The sequence below is a fragment of the Dendrobates tinctorius genome, unplaced genomic scaffold (assembly GCF_039654945.1).
Source record: "Dendrobates tinctorius isolate UK_male_01 unplaced genomic scaffold, ASM3965494v1 ptg000017l, whole genome shotgun sequence".
NCBI classification, from domain to species: domain Eukaryota; kingdom Metazoa; phylum Chordata; class Amphibia; order Anura; family Dendrobatidae; genus Dendrobates; species Dendrobates tinctorius.
Window position 1 is genome coordinate 1,506,954 of NW_027361685.1, and position 13,836 is coordinate 1,520,789.

Genomic DNA, 13,836 nt, shown 5'->3' on the forward strand with positions numbered 1-13,836 from the left:
TGTAACATCATAAGAATCCTGTGTAATAATACAATTACTGGAGATAATAAGGGAAACATATGAGGAGATTTATTAATTTACAGGGTTTAGTTTTCTCCCCTGACATCTACTAATAAAACCTATATATTTAGGCCACAGGCAACAAGCAGTTTCCTCCTCGGAGTCGGCAGCTGAACACGTTCCTCATAGACTCATCTTCCATAACGCTAATTCTCGTCTCATTTACCGACCCTGGAATCGGCATTAGCAATACTGCAGGAGAGATTCATTACACGCGACATGAGAAATAACTCCTTCATGATGAGGACGACATTTTCATCTTATACTGCGGCTCTAGAAGCAGATTTGTCCAGAGTCGGTCACTGACTCCATCCCCACCGGCCGTCTATATGAAGGTTTCCCGTCTTCCCTGCACTGGAATCTTCAATCACGTTAGATCTCAGCTCTGAGTCACACACAGAAGTTTGAGGCTTTTAGAAAAGATTTTTTGTTTTCACAAACACAACGGACAGAAATGATCTGATCCCAAAGTCTCCATGTACAGTGATTTATGGGGTTTATTTCTGGCCTTAGGCTTTCCTATATTACAGGAAAAACTCCAGAAAAAGACGATATTAAAATGTTTCTAAAGAAAATTGCCTCCAACAATTCTTGTAAGAAGCAAAAAAATATGTAAAAAGCAGAAGACACATTTTATAAATTTTAACATGTTAAACATTTATTAAAAAGATATTAATCTTTTTGGGCCCCAGAACATAGATGTACACCGCAGGGACGACACAGATGAGGCATCAACAAAAACCCTGACAGTTTAACCACTTGCTGCTGTGAAAAGCAAACATGACATCTAAGAAGGTGTGACAGAGTTTGGCTGAATGCCCCCCCGTCTCCAAGTACTCGATAGTATGGGGCGGCCTAGTTACTCCGATACTTACATGCCTAATAATGGGGTCTGGGCTGCAATGTATGAAGGTCTATTAGGCCGGGCCAGAGGCAGCGTCCAATAAGTTACCTTATAACCCCCCATACACAGTAGACTAAAGTTCCATGAAAGCACTGATTTCGGGGGGTTTGGCCGACCATATAATGTATTTGGGGGCCTCCCGACAGATGATGTCAGGGCAGAGAAGGATCTGACATCCTGAATTTCAGAGGATAATCCGTTTGTTCTTCCTGTAGATAATCCTCCTCTAGAGGAGTCTGGAGGCGACTCTCTCATACAGACCACAGGAAAGCTGGAATATTTGTGTGTATGGGGGAGTGTTAAATATTAATAATCCGTTAATTTCGTATAAGACTCAGTTCTGTACGGGACATTGCCTTCCACTGACACTGCATGTGCTATTTTAGCAAGTGGTAAATGTCAAACTCCATATATACCGAGATCACGTGCTTCAAGAGATGTATATAAGTCATGGCTCACTCTAGAGGTCGCTCGCTCCTTCCCTCACCATCATGAGACACAGACGCAAGATGTCATCTCTGCACGGACATAACTGAACAGCTGGTATATAACTTTACTACGAAGAAGCCTAAGAGACACAGAGGCCATTTTACCATTTGCAATCCCAGAGAAAGAAGGTGACAAGCTTTTGCTATGAACTAATGGACAATCTCTCTTTCACCTATTTTTATGTTTTTCTGTAATAATCTTTTCTTTGATGGAAGAATCCAAATAAACCACTATATTTTTATCTGGTAACTAGTCCTAAGTATTTTACAAGACTCACATTATTTTACATTGGAGAGCCAGCCAGATCTGAATTTTTGTATTTTTTTTGCGGATTTCCCTCAACTTGCCAAAAGGGGGATTGAACTTTGCTAACATCAGTCATATGTGCAAGTTATCAGGAACTCCACTACTCACAAGAATCAGACAGAACCTAGAAGTGAGGACTAAGAAGTGCCAGATAGATTGAGAAGTACTACAAGTGCCAGACGTGCTGAAGCCAGACGTGTGAAGACAAGTGCCCAGCGTTGTCCATCAAAGGAACAAGCTGAGACATTGCAAGGTAAGAGAAATAAAATGGATGTCATTAATTCTCTTGCTAAGCAGAGTAAATTGAAATTTAAGTCTGTAGACAAGTCTAATCCAGAAGTATTATGGCTTAGCTTATATGCAGAGTGTGAACTGGAGAATCAGAAGTTAGATTCTAAGTTTTTCAATAGAGAAAGAGAGAGATTAAAAAATATTCTACTGATGGTAGATATATATCATAGATCTGTGTCAGAGAAATCTAAAAATGATTGTGTGAAGGAAAATAGTGATGTTCCCGAGATACATTGTAATGTAGAAAAGCAGTTTCATGATGAAAGGCAAATAGTAGCAGCAGCCATTCAAGGTGACCTTGCAGACGTGGAACAAGATGGAGGAGTAGGAGGAGACTTCAGAACTGACGTAGAGGACGTACAAGGGAAAGACGGACCACTAAAAATAGACGACTCACAGGCCCAAATCCGAAGTAAAGTAAGGAAAAATTTGCTAAAAATATGCAAAATCATTCCTGCATATGATAACAAAATCCATGTTTGTAGAAACTCTGGGGTTTTTGAAAGCTGTGCTGACAAATTTGATTTATCTAATGAGGAGAAGAATCAGTTGTTCAAAATGTGGATCCCTGCAAACTTTGCTAGGAGATTGACTTTAAAGTTATCTGGTGAAACTCATGAGAATTTAAATGATAAGGACAGGTTACAAAGTCTTATTTTTTGTTCATCAAATGAAAATTATCCAGATATTGATATTCTTCAAAAATTAAGGATTGGTCAGAAGGAATGTACTTTCACGTTTATGTCCATATATGAACGTCTGTACAAAATGCTGAGTGAGAATGTCAAAACACCGTCCCTCATAAGGAGTTTTGTAAGCAAATTTTGGTTTTTAAATCCTGCATCTCGTGTTATTGCGTCACAAAAAGATTCTTTATTGGAATGTGCGCAATCCCTTGATTTTGCCAGAAAACACGAGAATCGTGAAAGGACAGGACATCGTGCTAATTTTGTGAAGACAGGCAGAGAAAAATCTTATCAGAAGCCTGTATTAGCAAAGCCTTCTAAAATGAGTTTTCCCCAAAATCAAATCTATGAAGAGCGAAGAAAATCACATGTTTGTTTTAAGCCATATGGAATGATGCAAAATATCACTGAAAAGACACAGATTGAGTTAAGAAAAATGATGAGTTTTGATCTTCCTTCTGTAAAAAAGATGGCCGAATGTGACAGACAGAAGCAGGTGGTGAGTGACATCATTGACTTTGAGCTGAAGGGTCCATCGGAGCAGCTCAGAAAATCCGTTAACTTCAAAGTAGCAAGAATATTTAAAGACATCTTTTACAGGGAAAGAGTGGGTTTAGGAACTGGCTAAAAAAGTAATTATATGTTGTGTAACAGTGTTATACAATTAGTCAGTTATATGTAATTATTTTATAGAGTATAATCCTGTATTTCTATAGTTTTGTATATACATATTCATACAGTATATATAGAGTGTTTGTAGAAGTAGAGATTGTAGAACTGTATTTTTTAGTGAAAATTAAAATCTACTCCAGTAATAAAATTTAGAATTATGAATATGACATTAACCTTCTCTTTTATTTTTCCTTAGAATTTTCATTTCTAAGCAGGACTTAATCGGAAAAATTCTCTTACAAGGATTTATGCCTTTATTTACACAGGAAGTTGCAATAATTGCATGATTTCATATATTTAACACTTAAAAGGAAATAACTAACTGCATTTTAAAATGTGTTCTGTGTGTGTGCCTTTACTGCTGGCATGAATGACAACCACAGCATGTGAAATTTGAACCTTGTTCTAATAATAAGTATACCAGTATACTATGTCCCTGTTCTTTAGGAAAATAATTTTTAAGGGGGTCTCAACTTTTGCAAACCAATGGAATTTTTTGTCCAGGCCTAGATGTCAAGTATAGCTATACATATACATATATTTATGTCATGTGTATTTGGGGAATATTCAAAGAAATATTAAGACTAAATTTAAATAGTTTACAATGCATTGATAATTAGGATAATTTGGGTTAAAATATGTGTATTCATCACACCTCTGTATGTGAGATAATATGTGACACAGTCTGAGTGACAGTGACTGAGTGTAGGAGCAGCTGCTGAGCGAGTAATGTGATACGTTTGGTGTATGTGTGAGGCCTCAGGAATCTGAATGAGAGAGAAAAAAAAAAACTGTCTTTAGGAGAAATATGCAAATCAGTTAAATTATTAGAATATTAAGATATAATGAAATATTATCTACACAACATATATTTCTATATTTCTATAGTAATTATTATTTCTTGATTTAGTTAATTGTGAATAAGTGCAATCGCACATCAAAATGGTTTATGAAGAAAATCTACATTTAAATTAATTTTTCCAAAGGATAATTTTATGATATTCAAATTAATTTTAATGGTTACACATCTTCAGACAAATAATGGTATAAGCAAGTATAATATTTACACAATTTATAAATTAATTATTTTTCATTTTGGTTTTGATAAATGAATTATTTCATAGAACAATATTTTTTGGTATTAAGGGGGAAAATATGTTTTTGATCCTGACTACATCATCACATTTGATTAACCCCTTACCTACAATTGACGTAATATTCCGTCCATGTGACCATGGACCTAATTACCATGGACGGAATATTACGTCATCGCGATCAGCGGCGCCCACGTGGTGAGCGCCGCTGATCGCGGCCGAGTGTCAGCTAATTATCATAGCTGACACCCGGCACAATGTGTCAGGGGCGGTCACGGACCGCCCCCGACACGTTAACCCCTTGCACACCGCGATCAAACGTGATCGCGGTGTACCGGGGGTTAAAGGGAAGCATCGGCAGGGAGGGGGCTCCCTCCGTGCTTCCCTGAGCCCCCCACGGCAGCGCAATGTGCAGCGCTGCTGCGGGGGGCTCCTTTCCTCCAGGCCCCCGAATCCAAGATGGCGACGGGGGCCTTCGGGGGCCTGAGGAAGCTGGCTTCCTCAGTGCCTGCAAAGCGCAGGCATGAGGAAGTCTGCAGCAGTGCCTGTGACAGATCGCTGATCTGTCACAGTGATCTGTGATGTGACAGATCAGCGATCTGTCACAGGACAGTGATGTCCCACCTGGGACAAGGTAATAAAGTAAAAAAAAAAAAAAAAAAAAGTGTTAGAAATAATTAAAAAAAAATCGCTAAATAAATTAGTAAAAAAAAAAAAAAATATTCCCCAATAAATCCATTTTTTCAAAATAAAAAAACCCAAAAACAATAAAAGTACACATATTTGGTATCGCCGCGTCCGTAATGACCTGCCCTATAAAACTGTCCCATTAGTTAACCCCTTTAGCGAACCCCTTAAAAAATAAAAATAAAAAACAAAGCAAAAAATAATGATTTATTATCATACCACCGAACAAAAAGTGCAATAACGCGCGATCAAAAAGACGCATATAAATATCCATGGTAACGCTGAAAACGTCATCTTGTCCCACAAAAAACGAGCCGCCACACAGCATCATCCGCAAAAAAATAAAAAAGTTATAGCTCGCAGAATAAAGTGATACAAAAATAATTATTTTTTATATAAAATAGTTTTCATTGCAAAAAACCGACAAAACATAAAAAAACGACCTAAATGAGGTATCGCTGTAACCGTACTGACCCGAAGAATAAAACCACTTTATCAATTTTACCGCACGCGGAACTGTGTAAACGCACACCCCCAAAAGAAATTCATGAAACGCTGGTTTTTGTTCATTCTGCGTCCCAAAAATCGAAATAAAAAGCGATCAAAAAATGTCACGTGCCCGAAAATGGTACCAATAAAAACGTCAACTCGTCCCGCAAAAAATAAGACCTCACATGACTCGGTGGGTCAAAATACGGAAAAATTATAGCTCTCAATATGTGGTGATGCAAAAACTATTTTTACAATAAAAAGCGTCTTTTAGCGTGCGACAGCCACCAAACATAAAAACCGCCATAAATCGTAAATCAAACCCCCCGTTATCACCCCCTTAGTTAGGGAAAAATAATAAAACTAAAAGAAAATGTATTTATTTCCATTTTCCCGCTAGGGTTAGGGTTAGGGTAGGGTTAGGGCTAGGGTTAGGGCTAGGGTTAGGGCTAGGGTTAGGGTTAGGGTTAGGGCTAGGGTTAGGGCTAGGGTTCAGATTAGGGTTAGGGGTGTGTTGAGGTTAGGGTTGGAGTTATAATTGGGGGGTTTCCACTGTTTGGGCACATCAGGTGCTCTCCAAAGGCAACATGGCGTCTGATCTCAATTCCAGCCAATTCTGCGTTGAAAAAGTCAAATGGTGCTCCTTCCCTTCCAAGCTCTGCCATGCGCCCAAACAGTGTTTTACCCCCACATGTAGGGTATCAGCCTACTCAGGACAAATTACAAAACAACTTTTGGGGTCCAATTTCTCCTGTTACCCTTAGGAAAATAAAAAATTGGGGGCAAAAATATAATTTTGCGGAAAAAAATGTTTTTTTTATTTTCACGCCCAGGCGTTATAAACTTCTGTGAAGCACTTGGGGGTTCAAAGTGCTCTCCACACATCTAGATAAGCTCCGTGGGGGGTCTAGTTTCCAAAATGGGGTCACTTGTGGGGAGTTTCAATAGTTTAGGTACATCAGGGGCTCTCCAAACGCACATGACACCCGCAGACCAATCCATCAAAGTCTGCATTCCAAAACGTCACTACTTCCCTTCCGAGCCCCGACGTGTGCCCATACAGTAGTTTTCTCCCACATATGAGGTATCAGCGTACTCAGGACAAATTGGACAACAACTTTTGGGGTCCAATTTCTCCTGTTACCCTTGGGAAAATAAAAAAATTGGGGACTAATTGATCATGTTTGTGGAAAAAATACGATTTTTTTATTTTCATGCCTGGGCATTACAAACTTCTGTGAAGCCCTTGGGGGTTCAAAGTGCTCACCACACATCTAGATAAGTTCCTCAGGGGGTCTAGTTTCCAAAATGGGATCATTTGTGGGGGGTTTCCACTGTTTAGGTACATTAGGGGCTCTCCAAACGCACATGACACCCGCAGACCAATCCATCAAAGTCTGCATTCCAAAACGTCACTACTTCCCTTCCGAGCCCCGACGTGTGCCCATACAGTAGTTATCTCCCACATATGGGGTGTCAGCGTACTCAGAACAAATTGGACAACAACTTTTGGGGTCCAATTTCTCCTGTTACCCTTGGGAAAATAAAAAAATGGGGACTAAAATATGATGTTTGTGGAAAAAATACGATTTTTTTATTTTCACGCCCGGACGTTATAAACTTCAGTGAAGCACTGGGGGGTTCAAAGTGCTCACCACACATCTAGATAAGTTCCTTGGGGGGTCTAGTTTCCAAAATGGTGTCATTTGTGGGGGGTTTCTACTGTTTTGGTACATCAGGGGCTCTCCTAACGCGACATGGTGTCCGATCTCAATTCCAGCCAAAAACGTCAAATGGCGCTGCTTCCCTTCCGAGCTCTGCCATGCGCCCAAATAGTGGTTTACCCCCACATGTGGGGTATCAGCGTACTCAGGATAAATTGCACAATATCTTTTAGGGTCCTGTTACTTTTGGAAAAATAAGAATTGAGGGTGAAAAGATCATTTTTGTGGAAAAAATATGATATTTTAATTGTACTGCTGTACGTTATAAACTTCTGTGAAGCCCTTGGGGGTTCAAAGTTCTCACCACACATCTAGATAAGTTCCTTGGGGGGTCTAGATTCCAAAATGGTGTCATTTGTGGGGGGTTTCCACTGTTTTGGTACATCAGGGGTTTTCCAATCGCGACATGGTGTCCGATCTCAAATCTAGCCAAAAACGTCAAATGGCGCTGCTTCCCTTCTGAGCTCTGCTATGCGCCCAAATAGTCATTTACACCCACATATGGGGTATCAGCGTACTCAGGACAAATTGCACAATAACTTTTAGGGTCCTATTACCCTTGGAAAAATAAAAATTGGGGGTGAAAAGATCATTTTTGTGGAAAAAATATGATTTTTTTAATTGTACCGCTGTACATTATAAACTTCTGTGAAGCCCTTGTGGGTTCAAAGTTCTCACCACATATCTAGATAAGTTCCTTGGGGGGTCTAGTTTCCAAAATGGGGTCACTTGGGGGGTTTCCACTGTTTAGGTACATCAGGGGCTCTCCAAACGCCACATGGCGTCCGATCTGAATTCCAGCCAATTTTGCATTGAAAAAGTCAAACGGCGCTCCTTCCCTACTGAGGTCTGCCATGCGCCGAAACAGTGGTTCCCCCCCACATATCAGGTATCAGCGTACTCAGGACAAATTGCACAATAACTTTTGCAGTCCAATTTCTCCTGTTACCCTTGGTAAAATAAAGAAAATTGAACCTGAAGTATTTTTTTTGTGAAAAAAAGTTAAATGTTCATTTTTTTTTAATATTCAAAAAATTCCTGTGACGCACCTAAAGGGTTAATAAACTTCTTGAATGTGGTTTTAAGCATCTTAAGGGGTGCAGTTTTTAGAATGGTGTCACTTTTGGGTATTTTCTATCATATAGACCCCTCAAAGTGGCTTCAAATGTGAAGTGGTCCCTAAAAATAAAATGGTGTTGCAAAAATGAGAAATCGCTGGTCAATTTTTAACCCTTATAACTTCCTAACAAAAAAAAATTTTGGTTCCAAAATTGTGCTGATGTAAAGTAAGCATGTGGGAAATGTTATGTATTAAGTTTTTTGTGTGCCGTATCGCTGTGATTTAAGGGCATAAAAATTCAAAGTTGGAAAATTGCGAAATTTTCAAAATTTTCGCCAAATTTCCGTTTTTTTCACAAATAAACGCAAGTTATTTGAATGCAATTTTACGACTAACATGAAGTACAATATGTCACGAGAAAACAATGTCAGAATCACCGGGATCCATGGAAGCGTTCCAGAGTTATGACCTCATAAAGGTACAGTGGTCAGAATTGTAAAAATTGGCCCGGTAGTTAACGTGCAAACCACCCTTGGTAGTGAAGGGGTTAATACCTCTTCTTCACACATTTTAATAGAAAAGAAATATTAATAAGGTACAAAGGTATAAGTATTGGGTATAATAACATTAGGTATTATAAAGAGTCATTTCTTTACACTAAGAGGAGTATTACATGCAAAGTTGCATAATTTGAATATTTTGGTAACACAAGTTTATGACAATTATGAAATAATCCAGATCATGGAAATATTAAGGGTATATGTTACTGAGGACATAACTACTCTGCATTAACATAAAGGCCTTATTCTTATTTTTATTTTTATTCTTATTCTTATTTTTAATTTTCAATTTTTTATTCTATTTTTATTTTAATTCTTAAATTTTTATTTTTTTCTGTCAATCAATATTTAATAAAGTAATATCTACTATAACTATAGAATATTGCTTCATTAAATATAGCAAGGATATGGTTCTATTACAAAGGAAAATGTTTCACTTCTGAGTTATATGCAACAATTCTTTTATTCATTCATTCGCTCACTCATATATTCTTATTTTGGTTCATGGCTATACATTCCTACATATTATTAGTATAATAAATATATTCCTTATTAATAAAGATGAAAACACTTGTTACATAAAACACAGTGACACCTATTGGTTGAAAAAGGTAATTACACCTATGACATAAAAAATGTTCTATCACATGAAAAAAAATGGATAATAATGTATTATCACTTATTATTGGTTTATTATTTCAAACATTGAAATCCATATACGGTACAAATTCTGATAATAATTATATGGATATATTACTGATTGCTATGGTACGCTGTGATATTATAGGATAGGAAAATTACCAGATTTGGTATAGAATAGGGAATGAAGACTTCAAGCAAGATACTGAAATTACGTTAATAAAGACTTTTCATATTTCTAAACTTTATTGATTCTTATCAGTTGCAAGAAGAAGAATGCCGCGATCCAGAAGTCCCAGAAGGTAACAAAGCTATGATTTCTGAGAAATGAACTGTGTTAATTACAAGTGCAGTATCTACCACTGACAGTCACAAGTGCAGTATCCACCACTGACAGTCACAAGTGCAGAATCCACCACTGACAGTCACAAGTGCAGTATCCACCACTGACAGTTACAAGTGCAGTATCCACCACTGACAGTCACAAGTGCAGTATCCACCACTGACAGTCACAAGTGCAGTATCCACCACTGACAGCCACAACTAAAGTGTCTAACCTGACAACCAGAGGACGATGCTCCTATGATGCTGAGATGAACTGTATTATCACGTTCTTACCAAGTTCCAGAGGTTTCCAATCACCTGTAAAGCTTCGATGAAGGCTGGTGAACAATAAGATAATTGTCAGGAAGCTACAACCCTGACATATGTCCTGTGCATTAGGACTGTGGACTGGTAATGGTGCTATGTTTAGCAAGGAAGAGTCATTTTAACCCTTGCTTTGCTGACCAAAGACGTCACACCTGTTCAAAGACCAGTGCCGATGGAGGATTCCAGAATATCCAAGGCGAGCCAATGTAAGCCCAGGTTTTTAAAGGTGACACTGCACAGATATTAAAACTGCATTTCATCTATAGACTTTGTTTCTTATCAACATTTGAATTTATGGACTTTGATTTGATACACAACACGATTTCTACAACATCTATATGCTATAGAAAAACTGTGTTTTTAAAAGAACCAAGAAGAAGACAGAAGACATCAAAATGAAGACCAGATGACACCAGATGATGATGACTGGACCTGAGATGCTTCAATTTAGACTTAGGGAAGTATAATTATACATATTGTATATGAATATTGTTCACGGCTTACCATAACATGAATTCACATCATTAAGTGCGTATAACGATAATCTGATGTTATTGATATTAAATTATTTTGTCAAAGAAGAAGAAAAGAAGAAAAAAGATCTCATTATATTTTGAGGGTTCCAATTAATGTCTGTCTCCCTCAAAAGGGGGAATTGTTAATTATTAATAATCCGTTAATTTCGTATAAGACTCAGTTCTGTACGGGACATTGCCTTCCACTGACACTGCATGTGCTATTTTAGCAAGTGGTAAATGTCAAACTCCATATATACCGAGATCACGTGCTTCAAGAGATGTATATAAGTCATGGCTCACTCTAGAGGTCGCTCGCTCCTTCCCTCACCATCATGAGACACAGACGCAAGATGTCATCTCTGCACGGACATAACTGAACAGCTGGTATGTAACTTTACTACGAAGAAGCCTAAGAGACACAGAGGCCATTTTACCATTTGCAATCCCAGAGAAAGAAGGTGACAAGCTTTTGCTATGAACTAGTGGACAATCTCTCTTTCACCTATTTTTATGTTTTTCTGTAATAATTAGTGTTGAGCATTCCGATACCGCAAGTATCGGGTATCGGCCGATACTTGCTGTATCGGAATTCCGATACCGACTTCCGATATTTTTTCAATATCGGAAGTCGGCATCGGAATCGGAAGTTCAGTTGATTGACGGCCTGACGTCATCATGATGCGCGGTGTGTGCGCATCATGATGCGCCGTCATTTCGGGCCTTCCGGGGGTCTCTGCCGGCCTGCCGGGGGGCTGTGCCGGCCTGCCGGGGGGCTGTGTGGACTGCCCGGGGTCTGTACCGGCCTGCCGGGGGGCTGTGCCGGCCTGCCGGTGGTCTGTGCACCCTGTGGGGGTCTGTACCGGCCTGCCGGGGGGCTGTGCCGGCCTGCCGGGGGGCTGTGCTGATGTCCGGGGGTCTGTGCAAGCATCGTCCGATGGGACTACAAGTCCCATCGGGCGATGCCTGCTACCTTGACAGTGATTGACACATTAGCCAATGATGGGACAGTAGTAGTCCCATCATCCGGCTAATGTGTTAAATGTTAAAAAAAAAAAAAAAATACTACATACATACTACATGCATGCTACATACATACTACATGCTACATACATACTACATACATGCTACATGCATGCTACATACATACTACATACCGTACATACTGCATGCTACATACATACTACATACATACTACATACATACTACATGCATGCTACATACATACTACATATATACTACATGCATGCTACATACATACTACATACATACTACATATATACTACATACATACTACATACATGCTACATACATACTGCATGCTACATACATACTACATACATACTACATACATACTACATGCATGCTACATACATACTACATGCATGCTACATACATACTACATGCTACATACATACCACATACATACTACATACATACTACATATATACTACATGCATGCTACATACATACTACATGCTACATACATACCACATACATGCTACATACATACTACATACATACTACATGCTACATACATACTACATATATACTACATGCATGCTACATACATACTACATGCTACATATTTCCCACACAGCAATGACATAAAGTGAGACTAGGGACTTTTTTTTTTTTTAAGTGGCGGAGGAATACAGTGCGGAAGGATACCTACCTTCCGTCATTGGATTCCTGCAGCCCGTAGAGAACGGCAGCATCATCTGATGCTGCAGTTCTCTACCCAAGATCGTCGTGGGACACACTCGTGGACTGCTTCGGATCGTGGGTGAGTATTTTTGTGGTTTGTTATGTTAATATTTATCCCGGAAAAGACAATGGCTTCGGGGAACAATGTGACAAGTATTGGTAAGTATGTTACTCTATGTTATATGTACTGTATGTCTATGTATGTATTGTATGAATGTATTGTATGTATGTAGTATATATGTGGTATGTATGTAGCATGTAGTATGTATGTAGTATGTATGTAGCATGTAGTATGTAGCATGCATGTAGTATATATGTAGTATGTATGTAGCATGTAGTATGTATGTAGCATGCATGTAGTATATATGTAGTATGTATGTAGCATGTAGTATGTATGTAGCATGCATGTAGTATGTATGTAGCATGCATGTAGTATGTATATGGTATGTATGTAGCATGTAGTATGTATGTAGCATGCATGTAGTATATATGTGTTATGTATGTGGTATGTATGTAGCATGCATGTAGTATGTATGTAGTATGTATGTAGCATGTAGTATATATGTAGTATGTATGTAGCATGTAGTATGTATGTAGCATGCATGTAGCATGCAGTATGTATGTAGCATGCATGTAGCATGTAGTATGTAGCATGCATGTAGTATATATGTAGTATGTAGCATGTAGTATGTATGTAGCATGCATGTAGTATATATGTGTTATGTATGTAGCATGTAGCATGCATGTAGCATGCATGTAGTATATATGTAGTATATATGTGGTATGTATGTAGCATGCAGTATGTATGTAGCATGCAGTATGTATGTAGCATGCATGTAGTATATATGTAGTATGTATGTTGCATGTAGTATTTATGTAGTATGAATGTAGCATGTATGTAGTATGTAGTATGAATGTAGCATGTATGTAGTATGCATGTTGTATGTATGTAGCATGTAATTTTTTTTTTTTTTTTTTTTTTTTACATTTAACACATTAGCCGGATGATGGGACTACTACTGTCCCATCATTGGCTAATGTGTCAATCACTGTCATGGTAGCAGGCATCGCCCGATGGGACTTGTAGTCCCATCGGACGATGCCTGCACAGACCCCCGGAGCCTGCACAGACCACCGGCAGGCCGGCACAGCCCCCCGGCAGGCCGGCACAGCCCCCCGGAGCCTGCACAGCCCCCCGGCAGGCCGGCACAGCCCCCCGGCAGGCCGGCACAGCCCCCCGGAGCCTGCACAGACCACCGGCAGGCCGGCACAGACCACCGGAGCCTGCACAGACCCCCTGGC